Below are 15,539 nucleotides of genomic sequence, written 5' to 3'. Positions count from 1 at the left end.
AGACGGGTCCAAGGCCTACCGCTTCTACGACCCCGTCGCCGAGCATGTTCACATCTCGCGCGACGCTGTCTTCGACGAGGGACCACGCTGGGACTGGGGAGTTGCGTCGGACATCATCGACCAACACCCCTTCACCATCGCCGAGGAGTACGATCTGCCGAACCAGGAGGTAGAGGGTCCGGCCCCGCACTCTGCCTCTCCTGAGCCACACATGGTGACTCCACAAGCATCGACATCGCGCTCTGCCACGACTCCATCGACGTTGGCACCGTGGACAGCGTCCACAGCGGCATCAGGCGCGTCGACGGTAGCTCGCTCGCCCGTGACACCACAACGAGCAGGAACTCGCATCGAGTTCGCGACGCCACTCACCACCGACCCGAACCTCGACGCAGACGATGACGACGATCTGGAGCACCGGTACAGGACGCTTCAGAACGTTCTGGGCACCGACACAGTGCCTGGGCGTGCTCATCGCGACGTCGAGGAGGCTGAACTGCACAATGTCAGCGTGGAGGAGCCCAAGACGTTCAAGGACGCTGACGGCGATCCAAACTGGAACGCAGCTATGGAGGAGGAGCTCAAGTCCATCCGCGACAACAACACATGGTCCCTGGCCGATCTTCCCCGAGACCAGCACGCCATTGGGCTGAAATGGGTGTATAAAGTGAACGGGACGAGAACGGCGCCATCGTCAAGTACAAGGCGCGTCTCGTCGCCAAGGGATACGTGCAACGTCCGGGCATCGACTTTGAAGAGATCTTTGCCCTTGTCGCTCGACTGGAGTCGGTCCGGCTACTCCTCGCCATTGCTGCTCACTTCGGATGGGGCGTCCATCACATGGACGTCAAATCGGCGTTCCTAAATGGTGAGTTGAGGAGGTATACGTACAACAACCTCCTGTCTTTGTCGACAGCAAGAACAAGCACAAGGTGCCTCGCCTCCACAAGGCTTTGTACGGACTCTGTCAAGCTCCACGGGCCTGGAACCAGAAGCTCGACGCTTCTCTGCTCGGCCTCGGCTTCAAGCGCTGCGTCAGCGAGCACGGTATGTACACCCGTGGCAGTGGCACAGGTCGCCTGATCGTGGGCGTCTACGTTGATGATCTGATCATCACCGGAGGCGATGCGGGAGCTGTGAATAAATTCAAGGCTCAAATGATGAACACCTTCCGCATGAGTGACCTTGGGTTGCTCTCCTACTACCTTGGCCTCGAAGTGTCGAGCAGCCGGGATCACGCTCCGGCAGACTGCGTACGCCGCCAAGATCCTCGAGAAGGCCGGGATGCCTGGCTGCAACGCCAGTGCCACGCCCATGGAGCCTAAACTGAAGCTGCTCAAGGAAGGAGACACGCCAAGTGTCGACGCAACGGAGTATCGCAGCGTCATCGGCAGCCTCAGGTACTTGTGCAACTCAAGACCAGATTTGGCTTATGCTGTTGGCTATCTTAGCCGGTTCGTGGAGGCACCACGTGAAGAACACCATATTGCGGTGAAGCGTGTTCTTCGGTACGTGGCTGGAACGCAGCAATGGGGGCTGCACTACCACCCAGGCAAGAAGAACGCTGGGGTTCCCAAGCTGCTGGGGTTCTCGGACAGCGACCTGGCAGGTGACGTGAACGACCGCAAGAGCACCAGCGGGCTGATTTTCTTCCTGGCTGGTGGTCCGATTGCTTGGCAGTCGGCAAAACAAAAGGTGGTTGCTATGTCTTCCTGTGAGGCAGAGTACATTGCGGCAGCAGCAGCCGCATGCGAGGCAATCTGGCTGGCAAGGTTATTGGCCGAGCTCGTCGGAGGAGCAGTCCTCGCGCCCAAGCTCAAGGTGGACAACAAGTCTACCATCGCCTTAATGAAGAATCCCGTGCATCACGACCGGAGCAAGCATATAGACGTCAAGTTCCACTTCATCCGGGTGTGTTGCGACGAGAAGCTGATCGACATTGAGTTCGTCGGCACTGAGTTCCAGCTGGGCGACATCCTTACGAAGGCGCTTGGTCGGAGTCGGTTCCAACAGCTCCATGACGGGATTAGCTCAGCTCAAATTGGTTGGTTGGGTCTCAAAAATCAAAAAGGAAACCAAGAGCTGAGGCAATTGGAGCATACCTGCTTGCGCGTCCAGTCGTATTGTCGTGTGGCCACGGCGGGCGCGAACTGCAGCAGCACATATCCCTCCTTGGCCACCTTGTACGCCCCAGACTACAAGAACTCGCACACGCAAGCATCGTTAGCGCAACACATGTAGGGAACAATGTCAGAAACAACGAAGCCCAATCCAACCTCCTCTACCTGTTGGAATAAACTCTGAGCACCTGTTAACTATATTTGGTAGTTTAGTCTAATTAGTGACTAAGTATGGTAAGCAGTGTGTCCTGGCTGTTGGGATGGCAACAACCGATTGTGGGCATATTGTGATTGCCTTAGTTATTTTGTAACCATGTATGATGCATGTATTTCCCTTTATAATGAATAGAAGGACATCAGGAAAAGCTGCCGCTTGCAGCACCAAACAATTGTGCGTGCGTTTCTGTATTCATCCTAATCGGAGTTCTAACACTACCTACATCGAGCGGCACGAACTACGGCGGCCTGGGGTCGAACGAGAGCGCGGCCTTACCCTTGTAGATGTTGTAGCTAGTGAAGACCCTCCCGTCCTGCACACTGTTGGGGGGCCGCCCGTACCCGCAGCCGTCCCCGCGCGGCGGGGCCCGGGGGTTGAAGTAATCGGAGTGGCGCGGGACACGACGGGGCACGCGGGAACCACAGCGGCGGCCTTCCTGGTGGAGGCAACGCTAGATCCCGCGCCACTGCCCTGTAGTACGCTGCCATCCTCAAGCGAGTGGCCGTAGGGGGCCCAACACGCCGTTGCCAACCGGGAGGGAGGTGTCCAATAGCTGCCGTTCATGGGTCGCGTCACTGCCGACGAAGGAGAACGCGAGGAAGCACGAGGGGGCGGTCGCAGCAGCGGCACCATGTGCGGAGGGCGCGGCGGCGGTGTGGCCGAGTGCGAGTGGTGAAGGCACGTGTTCAGGAAGGAGATCGCCTACGGAGTGGATCAGAACCCGGACTTCTTCTTTTTTATGGAGGGTTCATGTGCGAGGGAGGCCAGGAGACAGACGAAAAAATTCGAGAGCAAAAAAGAGGCTGAAATTTTGCCTCTTTAGTATTAGGTATAGATATAGATATGTAGACATAGAAAAAATAAAAAATAGTTGCTACATGAAAGAAAAAATGACAGATGGACCCCATATATTAGATTTGTCATCATACCACCTTAAAGTCCCTCGTCCAAATACAACCCAGTTCCATCTCTCCCAACTAAGCACGTAAGTTGTCTCAAACACGGGTAGGACAGGCCTTTAGTCCCGGTCGAAAACCACTTGTATTCCCGGGTGGCGAGCCGGGACTAAGGGATCGGGACTAAAAGTCACACCTTTAGTCCCGGCTCCCAGACCCGGGACTAAATGGGGACCTTTTGTCCCGGTTGGTAACACCAACCGGGACTACAGGGGGCACCAGGCAGTGACGTGGCGCCACCCCTAGCCATCCCTTTTAGTCCCGGTTGGTATTACCAACCGGGACTAAAGGTTTTTTTTGTTTTTCTTTTTTTTCTTTTTCCTTTTAATTTCTTTATTAATTTTGGTTTTTAATTGTATATGTTCTCCAATTTAATCGTATACGCCGCAATTATCCGTATACATTGCACTTATACGAGAGCGTCATTATTATTGCACACAAATAAAGTATGAAACTACATATATATTATCCGTATAATATATGTATATCTATATATATTATATGGCTATACACATACATACATACACATTACATTTACAATAATAATATTATGTACAAGTAATAATCAAGTGTGCTGCCACCGGTTAATGATTACATAATGTTTGCCCGCCCACTCAAAGCTCATACAAGTGTTCGTCCTTGTTTGGAATGGGCTTGAAGCCCTGCGGGTATAAGTGAAACTCGCCGTCTTCCGGAATGACATGATCGTTGATAAATCCGGCGATCGTCTCCTGGACTCCAAGGAGTAATGTGTACTCGAACACTTTATCTTTCATATTCCACTCCTTCCATTTGCATTAGTTAGATAAGATATTAATATACATAAAATCTATTTAGTTTCAACAAATAAATAAGATATGAATTTACTGTATACACATGCATGTTACTTACTTTTAGAACACTTTGAGCAAGTTTAAATAGGGTGCACCGCATAAATTCACAAATATAGTATCCACATAGATTCGTTCCAAACGGCTGCGTGGGCACCCAAGGGAGTAGAACAGAAGGAGGAAGTGACACATTCAGATCCGTACGATATTTTTGTTGTAGCCAAGCCCAAGCCCTGCCCAATAAGACGCTCGTTGATTAGGTATAGCTAGCATAATAAAGTAAAGGAGCACGCATCGATATTTAAAGTATGATATATACTTACCTCTGGATCATGTCTATTATGTCTTGATAGAGTGCTAGGTCTTTTTTCATTGAGTCCCACACATGTATTCTTTGTTCCGTGATCTTAATCTCAATGAGTATCCAATGATCTCTGCATTTGTTTAGAGTCAACTTATATATGTATATCTTAATGCCGGATTAACTAAGACATGATATAACACAACACTTACCCCATATTGTAAGGGAAGAGTATCTTCTCCGTATGCCTTTGGTTATAAAAGAACCTCCGGAGGTTCTTCTCCATTTCCTTAGGCTTCAGATTCAACGGATCTTTAGTTTTAGTGTCCTTGTACACGACATATGGATCGATGAAACCAATTCGATTGTCTTTTTTAATCTTTGTTCTCTCATCATGTGTCTGCACATCGTGAGCGTAGTTATTACGAATACATACATTCATATGGAGAAGTTGGTGTACTTCACTAAAATCTATCCATATGACGTCATCTCCACGGAAGTAGTGTCAGTCGCAGACTCGGACGGCAATCAATTCTTCTTGTATATGTTTTGAGCTGACTTTCAAGTAGTACTCGTGCAGCTTGTATATTTGCGTACCAAGTCCTCGTACCTTCTCAGGGTGGCACATACTCCTGCCGTAAATGTACCGACTCTGATATTCATCGACACCTCCGTGGATTGGCGCATCGGTACGCCCTAGAAGTGCTTCTAGGGGCAGCCCAGTTTCTTCCATCCAATTCCCGAGCTCATCTAAGTCCACATTAGCAGGTATAGTCATTGCCAGCAAGTTGGCATTTGAACCGTACTCATTCGCAACCACTAGTGGCTGAACTGATTGTTGCGCTTGTTCGCCGAGCTGTGCAACTTTTTGCTGGACTTTTCTTTTGTCTGCCTTGATTTTCTTTAGGACAGTACGGTCGTAGTCTGATATTGTTGACCCTGGTTGTTTACTCGCAGCACGGTTCACGTCTGTCATTTTCTGCACCACTTGACGTAGCTTTGAATGAGGATACATTAGGTATGGCGGCTCTTGCTCTGCTTTTCTGTTAGCTTTGTATTTTTCAAAGAATGCTTTGACTTCCGCTTTGCTTGCAGCAAGCACTTCCTCATCGGTCTTCTCATATGGAAGCTTGGTCGTCTTCGGGATCTTCGTGTTCAAAGCTTTCCTCTTTGCCGCAGCTGGTTGGAGTGATCTCTGTGTCTCGGCGGACGACCTCTTCCTCCTCGATGCAGCACCAGCCGGTGCCGATGAGGCGGCGACCGTTGTCGTCGGCATTGGCAGAGGCAGTGGCGCAGGTGGAGCTTGTTGTTGTGGAGGAGATTCGACCGCGGGCGGCGTTGGATTCCTTCGTGGAGGAGATGCGACGGCCGGTGGTGGGGATGCGGCCTTCTCTTGTACGTCGTCGTCGTCGTCGTGTCCCACGGCACTATGGTCATGCGGTGAATGGACAGACGGACTTCGGTGGGGGGAGGCCCTGGATTTGAAGAAAACAAATAAGGTATATGTATACATGACTAAATGTAATTTGATACAGTATATAATTATAGAAAAAGCAGTAGCGTCCACAATAATCCGCACCTGCTAGGGTTCGGTTGTGGCGGCGGCACCCCTGGAATAATGATGTACCGTTTCCTCCAACATATGAATGTCTTCTCTGCTTCACCAAGTGTCTTCTCTCCATCACCGCCTTCGATATCGAGAGGCACATTTTCACGGCCTCTGATCACTCTATCCACCGAGACACAAGCATATCCGGCTGGTATTGGGACAGAGTGGATTGTTGGTGTCTTGGTGGGGTCGATAGGAGATACGACACCGGTAGCCACCTTTACTGTGCCATCGCCCTCCGGAATATTGAGCTCACAAGACGTCAACGGAGCGATGACGTCATCCACCGAGAATCGCAGCCCTACGTCATCAACTTGCCTCGCAGGCGCCTCCGTAGAAGCACAACTGCTCTTTAGATGAGCTGAGCAAGGGCTGAAGTTGGCGGCCGGTGGCTGTGATAAGCTTTGGAGGCGGGAAGTTACAGCTTCCTCCACGGCCTTTTGGATTTTCTCATCCAGCGCTTGCTCCCGCTCAAGGGCCCGTTGAGCCACTTCTTGGGTCTTTATGAGTCCTTCCTCCAATCTGCGTATCCGTTCCCTGTCCTCTTCCTTCTTTCTCTGGCGGCTTCTATAAGTTTCCCTATCAGCAGGGAAGGCATGTTCCCACGACACGGTGCCATAGCCTCTCGTCCGTCCACCGTGCTCAGGGTTCCCCAGGGCGAATGTCAATTCATCTTTATCTCTATTCGGCTGCCATTCTCCACTTTCAGCGATGGAGCGGGCTTGATGGAATCTTTCCGCAATAGCTTGGATGCGTTCCCCATACACGACCTTTCCGGTCTCAAGGTCCAGTGAGCCTCCGTGAGCGAAAAACCAGTGCTTCGCGCGCTCAGGCCACTCGAGGGATTCGGGCACCAACCCCCTGTCGATTAACTCTTTTTCAGCCTTTTCCCACTTAGGAACTGCGGTTTGGTAGCCACCTGATCCCATCGTGTGGTGGTAGGTCTTGCGTCGGGCATTCTCTTGGTTCTTTCTGACCCGTTCCTGAGCCTCTTCGGACATCTTGAACCGTACAAAGTCATCCCAAAACGGTCGTAGCTTCACATAGTTCGGAGAGTTGAAATCTGGAGTCATGTTTTTCTTGATGTAGTCTTGATATAGACGCTTCTTATAGCCCTGGAACATTGGTGCCATCTTCTTCATAGACCAGTCTCGGACTCTTTCCTTCAACTGTTCATTGTTTGTCTCTAGTGTAAAATGTTGCAAGACATCACCCCAGAGTAGCTCCTTGTCACGTATAGAGACATAACTGATTTCTAGGTGTTTCTTGTTCTCCTTCCATTCACGGACACTGATTGGGATCCTATCCCAGACAAGGTACCCTAAGTGGTTCACGAAGGCCCTTGAATGGGGTCCAAGTGGCTTGCCTGTTGCTTCCTCGAATTCTAAGATTACTAACCGGCCCTCCATAGGCTTCTTTGGGCCTCGTACTCTCCGGCTGGTCCCCGTGGTTGTCGTCGAGCCAGAGGGCTATGTAGAAAGAAAAAAGACAATTTAATACAAGATATTATTTCGAATTATATCTGTAAAAACAAAGGAGACTGCCATGTTATAGACCTGCTGGCCAGCATTGTCTTGCTCATCCGGGTCGACCAAATACTGAGAGCAGACATCGATTCCCTCAGGGTTATCATCGCCTTCGCGATCATCGTGATAAACTTCTTTAGTGGGACCGCAGATCAGGTTCATCATTTCCTCTTCGTGTTCTCTCGGATCGGCCATTTCTACAGAAATATGTGACACATCACTACTAGCACTACTGTGTATACTTGACAATGAAACAATATATAAAACTAGGGTTTAGGGTTTAGGGTTTAGGGCTTAGGGCTTAGAACATCACTAAATACATCACAGAACACTATAGAACATCACTAAATACATCAAATATATATTACGTGAAAAAAACTAAATACACCATAGAACATCACTAATTACATTAAAGAACATCGTATATATATTACGTGAAAATAAATAAGAAATTGGTACTATAATATACATGAAAATAATTAATTATATATGAATTTGAGCAAAGGCAATATTCTAGATTTATAAGAAATTGGTGACACATGACTACTAGCACTACTGTGTATACCTGACAAGGAAACAATATATAAAACTAGGGTTTACAACTTAGTGTTTTCCGCAACAGTTTACGGCTAAGGGTTTGGGGTTTACGGCTTAGGTTTCAAGGTTTAGGGTTTACGGCTTAGGGTTTACATCATTTGCTAACAAAAGTGGCATGATCTGAACCGGTCACAAATAAGTGAGAGAGAGAGAGAGTATATGTGTTTAGGGCTTAGGGTTTAGGGGTTAGGGTTTAGGGTTTAGGGTTTAGGGTTTAGGGCTTAGGGCTTAGGGCTTAGGGTTTAGGGTTTAGTGTATATTATTTGCTAATAATTAAATATATCATAATTATACCACTAATTTATACCACTAATTGTATCACTAATTATAGCACTAATTGTACCACTAATAGATCCATCTCGACATACCTGTAGTTTGAAGGCGGTGAGACGGCGGAGAGAAGGCGGTCGATGCGGAGACTCGACGGGGACTTCGGTGACGACGGTAGAGAGACTTCGATCTGGAAGAAGGAAGAAAGAGGGAACAAATATTATATCACATTTGCATATGTATGTGTGTGTGAGAGAGAGATAGACGGCAGAGAGACGTCGATCCGGTGTGTGTGGGTGTGCGCGCGCGCACGCGCGCATCGGCCCTGGATGATCAAGTGTGTGTACATGTGTGTGTGTATGTGTGTGTTCCACGGCGGTGCTCCATGATGGCGACGACAATAGCGCTGCAAAGGTTACAACGGCGAGTACTAGGGTTCTTTCTGTGTCTTATTTTTGGGTGAGGAACTAAATAGGGCCTAATATACATATACATTATGAATTTTTTCTTTCTCTGTTTTTTCATATGTTTTTTCATTTTTTTTCTTTCTCCAGGGCCTTGTTTAGTTACCAAAAAATTTTGCAAAATATTCCAGATTCTCCGTCACATCGAATCTTTAGACGCATGCATGAAGTATTAAATATAGACGAAAATAAAAACTAATTACATAGTTTGGTCGGAATTGACGACACGAATCTTTTGAGCCTAGTTAGTCCATGATTAGACAATATTTGTCAAATACCAACGAAAATGCTACAGTGTCGATTTTTCAAAAAAAATTGGAACAATACAAGGCCGGTGGCCGACGGAAACGGGGCCGGCTGCGCCACCACGCGCCGTTTGCAGGCTGGCGCCAGCCGCGTCGGTCGGGCAAACGGCACGGGCCGCGTGCGGGGCTGCCGGCGCGGCGGCTGGGAAATTAAACGGCGGCGCGGCCACTAGGCGGCGCGCGCGTGGCGTCTAGGCGGCGCGCGCGCGGTGACGTCGCGCTGGGGCGGGGGAGGAGCGCGGGGACGTCGCGCCGGGGCGGGGGAGGAGCGCGGGGCCAGAGGACGATGGCAGCGCGACGTACGGCGGGGCGAAGACGAGGAGACGTGACGGTGCTCTGCGAGAAGATCGAAGACGAGGAGACGCGGCGGCGGTTAGGGCTTGGTGGAGGAGGAGGAAGAAGGGCTCTGCCCTTTATAGGGCAGGGCACCTTTAGTCCCGGGCGGTGGCACGGCCCGGGACTAAAGGTTTTTCACCAAATTATGGCGCCAGCGCCATAATTTGGTTTTCCCTTTTTTATTTTCCCTTTACATTGTTAAATGCATTATAAATTAAATAAATCTGATAAAATTTTTAAAAAATACACATTAATTTTATTCTGCTCTCTCTTGAGTATAAAAATTCTTAACACAATTGCTTTTTAAATATTTCATATTACCCAAAATAAATATTATTCATAATGAATATTTTGTTAATGCAAAAATATAATGACCAATTAAATTTTAAAAAATTGTTGGCTTTATACAGATACTTTGTTTTTGGGTCATTTGGACGTTAAACTTTTGTTTCTTTAGTAATAATTATACAAATGCGCGACATTGATTGTATAAATTTGAAATTTAAATTTTCAAAAGTTGTAAGATGTATTTTGGACTTAATGGCCTCAAATGGAAAACTCATGAATATAAAGTTTGTTCCACTCATCAAGACCTACATTTTCTCTAATGGTCACATTTTCATTTGAAAAAGTTTAGACCACTCAATTTTGAAATTTGAAAGAATTCATAGCGAAACGCTAATTTTCAGAACCATGGATGGCCTCAAATGGAAAACTCATGAATACCAATATTGCTCCACTCATCAAGATCTACATTTCATATATAGACCATTTTTGCATTTGACAAAGTGTTGGCAAAGTGTAGTTCAAAATCCACACTTCCCACGTATAGTTTCATAAAGTTTGTGTGAGATTCAAGATTTGGTGAGTATTGTTTACATAAACTTTTCCAAATGAAAAAATGGTCTATATAAAAAGTTTGGATATTGATGAGCTCTAACAACTTGGTATTCAAAAGATTTCCATTCCAAGTCATTTTCTCCGTCGTTTGACCAAAGCCCGTCTTCGAATTTGAAAACACGTGCCTCGGACTCGATCAAATTTATCCGGATGAAAATATGATCCATATATGAAATGTAGGTCTTGATGAGACCTAACAACTTGGCATTCAAAAGTTTTCCATTTGAAGTACTCAGGTGGGTCATTTGACCAAGTTTGACCAAAGTCAAAATAGTGGGTTTCACAAACACACACTTTGACCGAGCCCTGGATGGCCTCAAATAGAAAACTCATGAATACAAAGTTTGTTCCACTCATCAAGACCTACATTTTCTCTAGTGGTCACATTTTCATTTGAAAAAGTTTAGACCACTCAATTTTGAAATTTGAAAGAATTCATAGCGAAACGCTAATTTTCAGAACCATGGATGGCCTCAAATGGAAAACTCATGAATACCAATATTGCTCCACTCATCAAGATCTACATTTCATATATACATTTCATGAATACCAATATTGACCAAGTTTGACCAAACTCATGAATACCAATAGTTCAAAATCCACATCAAGATGTTACAATTATATTACACATAATGTTACAATTATATTACACAAGATCTCAAGTACAAATCACTACCATTATCAAGCTAGCACAGTGGTAAACTTTTTCTTAACATAATGCCCTTGGTTATGATCATTCCATAACCATGGAGTGTCCTCTGCAGCGAGCATGATGCTTGGGTCTTTGGCCACACAGAAGGGTGGGATCCGTTCATCCTTTTCATAATCCTCTGACACGTCTGACTTGTCTTCAATTCCCACGATGTTTCTTTTCCCTGTAAGAACGATGTGTCGCTTTGGCTCGTTGGTGTTTTTCTCATATTGTTTCCCTCTCTTAGATTTTATAGACATGTCTTTCACATAGAACACCTGATTCACCTTAGTACCGAGGACGAATGGATCATTTGTATATCCAATATTGTTGAGGTCCACTATTGTCATTCCGTACTCCTTATCGACTGATACCCCTCCTTTCATCTTCACCCATTGGCATCGGAATAAAGGGACTTTAAAATTATGTGCATAGTCTAGTTCCCAAATCTCCTCTATACGACCATAATATGTGTGCCTGTCCCCATTCGTGTCCGTGGCATCCACACGGACACCACTGTTTTGGTTGGTACTCTTTTTATCTTGTGATACGGTGTAAAATGTATTTCCATTTATCTCGTACCCTTTGTATGTGAGGACGTGCCACGCTGGTTGCCTAGCCAACAAATAAAGTTCATCTCCAATATCTTTATCACCCTGGCATTTTTTTCGCAACCAGTCACCGAATGTTTCCATGTGATGATGCGTAACCCAAGGCTCATTCTTTGCAGGATTCTCGGATCGTACAAAATCCATGTGTTCCTCAATATAGGGTTCCACCACAATGGAGTTTCGAAGGACTGTGTAGTGCGCTTTATTGAATAAATCATCACCCTGGCTGATATATGTTTTCTTTCCTAGTGTACCCTTTCCACCGAGTCTCCCCTCATACCTTGATTCAGGAAGACCAATCAGGTCAAGATCAGGAATAAAGTCCACACAAAACTCAATGACCTCCTCTGTCCCGTATCCCTTGATGATGCTTCCTTCTGGCCAACCCCGCTGGTGAACATATTTTTTCAGTACACCCATAAATCTCTCTAAGGGAAACATGTTGTGTAGGAAGACAGGACCCAGAATATGAATCTCTTTGACCAGATGAACTAGGAGATGTGTCATGATATCAAAGAAAGATGGAGGAAACACCAACTCAAAGCTGACAAGACATTGAACCACATCGTTCTGTAGAGTAGCTAGATCAAGAGGATTGATTGCCTTCTGAGAAATTGCATTGAGGAATGCACACAACTTCACGGTGGCCAGACGTACATGTGGAGGTAGAATTCCTCTTAAGGCAACCGGAAGCAGTTGTGTCATAATCACGTGGCAGTCGTGCGATTTTAAGTTGACAAATTTTTTCTCTGGCACATTTATTATACGCTTTATGTTGGAGGAGAACCCAGATGGGACCTTGATGCTGCTTAGGCACTCAAACATGATTTCCTTCTCCTCATTGCTAAGAGTGTAGCTAGCAGGTCTTAAATACTGGCGTCCATCATCTGTCTGCTCTGGATGCAGGGTGTCTCGTTCTTTCATGCGCTTTAAGTCCTCTCGAGCCTCAAGGGTATCCTTAGGCTTTCCAAACACACCCATAAACCCTAGGAGATTGACACAAAGATTCTTGGTTAGGTGCATCACGTCGATGGAGTGGCGGACCGCAAGGTGTTTCCAATATGGTAGCTCCCAAAATATTGACTTTTTCTTCCACATTGGGGCACGCCCCGAAGCGTCTTTCGGAACAGGTTCACTGCCTTCTCCCTTTCCAAACACTACTTTCAAATCTTTGACCATCTCGAATACCTCTGCCCCATCTCGGTTGCCTGGCTTGGACCGGTGTTCTGCCGTACCTTTAAAATGTTTGCCTTTCTTTCTCAACTGGTGGTTCTTAGCAAGAAATCGACGATGGCCAAGGTACACGACCTTTCGGCATTTTTTCAAATAGATAGCTTGAAGGTCACCAAAGCAATGGGTGCAAGCATTATATCCCTTGTTTGTCTGTCCTGAAAGATTGCTTAGAGCTGGCCAATCATTGATTGTCACGAACAACAATGCTCGTAGGCCGAATGCTTCCTGTTTGTACTCATCCCACATACGCACACCTAGTTTGCTCCATAGAAGCTGGAGTTCCTCAACCAATGGCCTCAGGTAAACATCGATGTCGTTGCCAGGTTGCTTCGGACCTTGGATGAGCACCGGCATCATAATGAACTTACGCTTCATGCATAACCACGGAGGAAGGTTGTAGATACATAGAGTAACGGGCCAAGTGCTATGACTAGAGCTCTGGTCCCTAAAAGGATTAAATCCATCCGTACTCAATGCGAACCTTAGGTTTCTTGCGTCCTCTGCAAATTCCGGGAATTCTCTATCAATTCCTCTCCACTGAGAACCATCTGCAGGGTGTCTCAACATGTTGTCCACCTTACGGTCTTCTTTGTGCCATCGCAACAACTTTGCATGCTCCTTATTTCTGAACAAACGTTTTAGGCGTGGAATTATTGGAGCATACCACATAACCTTGGCAGGGATTCTCTTTCTCGGACGTTCTTCATCCTCAACATCGCCAGGGTCATCTCGCAAGATCTTGTACCGTGACGCATGGCAAATAGGGCATTCATCTAATTTCTCGTGCTCGCCACGGTACAGGATGCAGCCATTAGGGCATGCATGTATCTTCTCGATTTGTAATTCCAAAGGGCAGACGATCTTTTTTGCTTCGTATGTAGTGGTGGGTAACTCATTAGGCTTCGGAAGCATCTTTTTTTGGATCTTCAGTAATTTTCCAAATGCCTTGTCAGAAATACCATTCTCTGCCTTCCACTGTAACAACTCCAGTGTCGTTCCTAGCTTTTTCTGTCCCTCTTCGGCCGACAGGTAGAGTAGCTTCTTGTGATTCTCTAGCATTTGGTCAAATTTAGCCTTCTCCTTTGCACTTTCGCAATCTCTCTGTACGTCGCGAATGACATCACCAAGAGCATCGTCATCATCAACGATACTGTTTCCTACATCCCCGTCTTCATCACCTTCGTCCTCTACTGCGAAGTCGCAGTATTGAGCAAAAACATCGTCAGGGTACGCTTGCTCTTCTTCACCTTCTTCCATCATAACCCCAGACTCTCCGTGTTTGGTCCAACAAATATAGTTTGGCATGAAACCATTCGTGAACAAGTGCAAGTGAATTTCTCTTGAGTTTGAAAATTCCTTCAAATTCTTACAAACGGCACATGGGCAGCACATAAAACCATCCCGCTTATTTTGCTCCGCCACTCTGCGGAATTCTCGCACGCCCTCAATGAACTCGTTGGAGCGGAGATCAGCATTGTACATCCAATGGCGTGCCATTATCTGCATTATCATGGAATTGTAATTTTTCTATTAAAAGCTATAATTTTATCGGTAAAGAAAATTAATTTCAATAATTTTTAAAGTGAAAAATAATTTATTTAACAATTAAAACAAAAATTATATTATTAATATTTTAAAATAAGAACATGAACATATTAAAGTAGAAAATATCCTATAATATCTATAATAGAACTTAACATGATTCGTGTATACATAGTAGTAATGATTTGTGTATACTAGTTTTTAGCGGGCACACACTTAGCATCGTTCAAAAAAATTCAAACATGAGAAGACAATGATTGCTCAGATGACAACATGAAATAATCAAAATAGACATATGTCCAATATGAAATTACATATGGCGGTGAGAAACATAGGAGGATGAAGCTAGCAACCTTTCAAACAAATCGACGACGGCGTAGAAGCGTTGAAATGGATCAATCGTGGGAGATGAGAGCACTAACAAGCAAGAACAATGGAAGAACAAGCAAGAACAAAGCACCTCGAGCTCGGGCAGGGAGAGGAAGATGGGAGAAGGGAGATTCAATTTATAGCGGGGAGGGTTTAGTCCCGGTTGGTGTTACCAACTGGGAGTAAATACCTACCTTTAGCCCCGGTTAGTGTCAACGACCGGGACAAAAGCTTTAGTCCCGGTTAGTGTCACAAACCGGGGCTAAAGGTAAGTATTTACTCCCGGTTGGTAACACGAACCGGGACTAAAGGTCCCTCTCCGACAGCGCCTGACACCAGAGCCGTTGGCGAGGGACCGTTAGTTCCGGTTGGCTTTACCAACCGGGACTAAAGATTTCTTTTGTCCCGGGCGCCAAAATTGCCGGGACTAAAGCTCATTTGGCACATCAACGAAAGGTCTCTAGTAGTGAAACCACCATATATCACCCCTCATCCATACACAACGCCAAACATCTCTCCCAACTAAGCACATAGCAAGACATCCCTAAAAACTGGAATAGAACCACCCCCATCGGGTTTCCAAACCAAATGTAATTAGGCTTTAGACTTCTGTACGAACCAACATTGCAACCTCTTTATATAGAAGAAGGGGCATTAGTTAA

At 46.2% G+C, this 15,539-nt stretch overlaps 1 pseudogene; it reads right to left on the bottom strand.

The window, feature by feature from the left end:
* LOC8155576 lies at nt 2,037-2,970 on the bottom strand (annotated as a pseudogene).

The sequence above is a fragment of the Sorghum bicolor genome, chromosome 1, assembly GCF_000003195.3.
Source record: "Sorghum bicolor cultivar BTx623 chromosome 1, Sorghum_bicolor_NCBIv3, whole genome shotgun sequence".
Classification (NCBI taxonomy): domain Eukaryota; kingdom Viridiplantae; phylum Streptophyta; class Magnoliopsida; order Poales; family Poaceae; genus Sorghum; species Sorghum bicolor.
The sequence above is the reverse complement of the archived record's forward strand: the minus strand, read 5'-3'. Positions and strand labels throughout refer to the sequence as shown.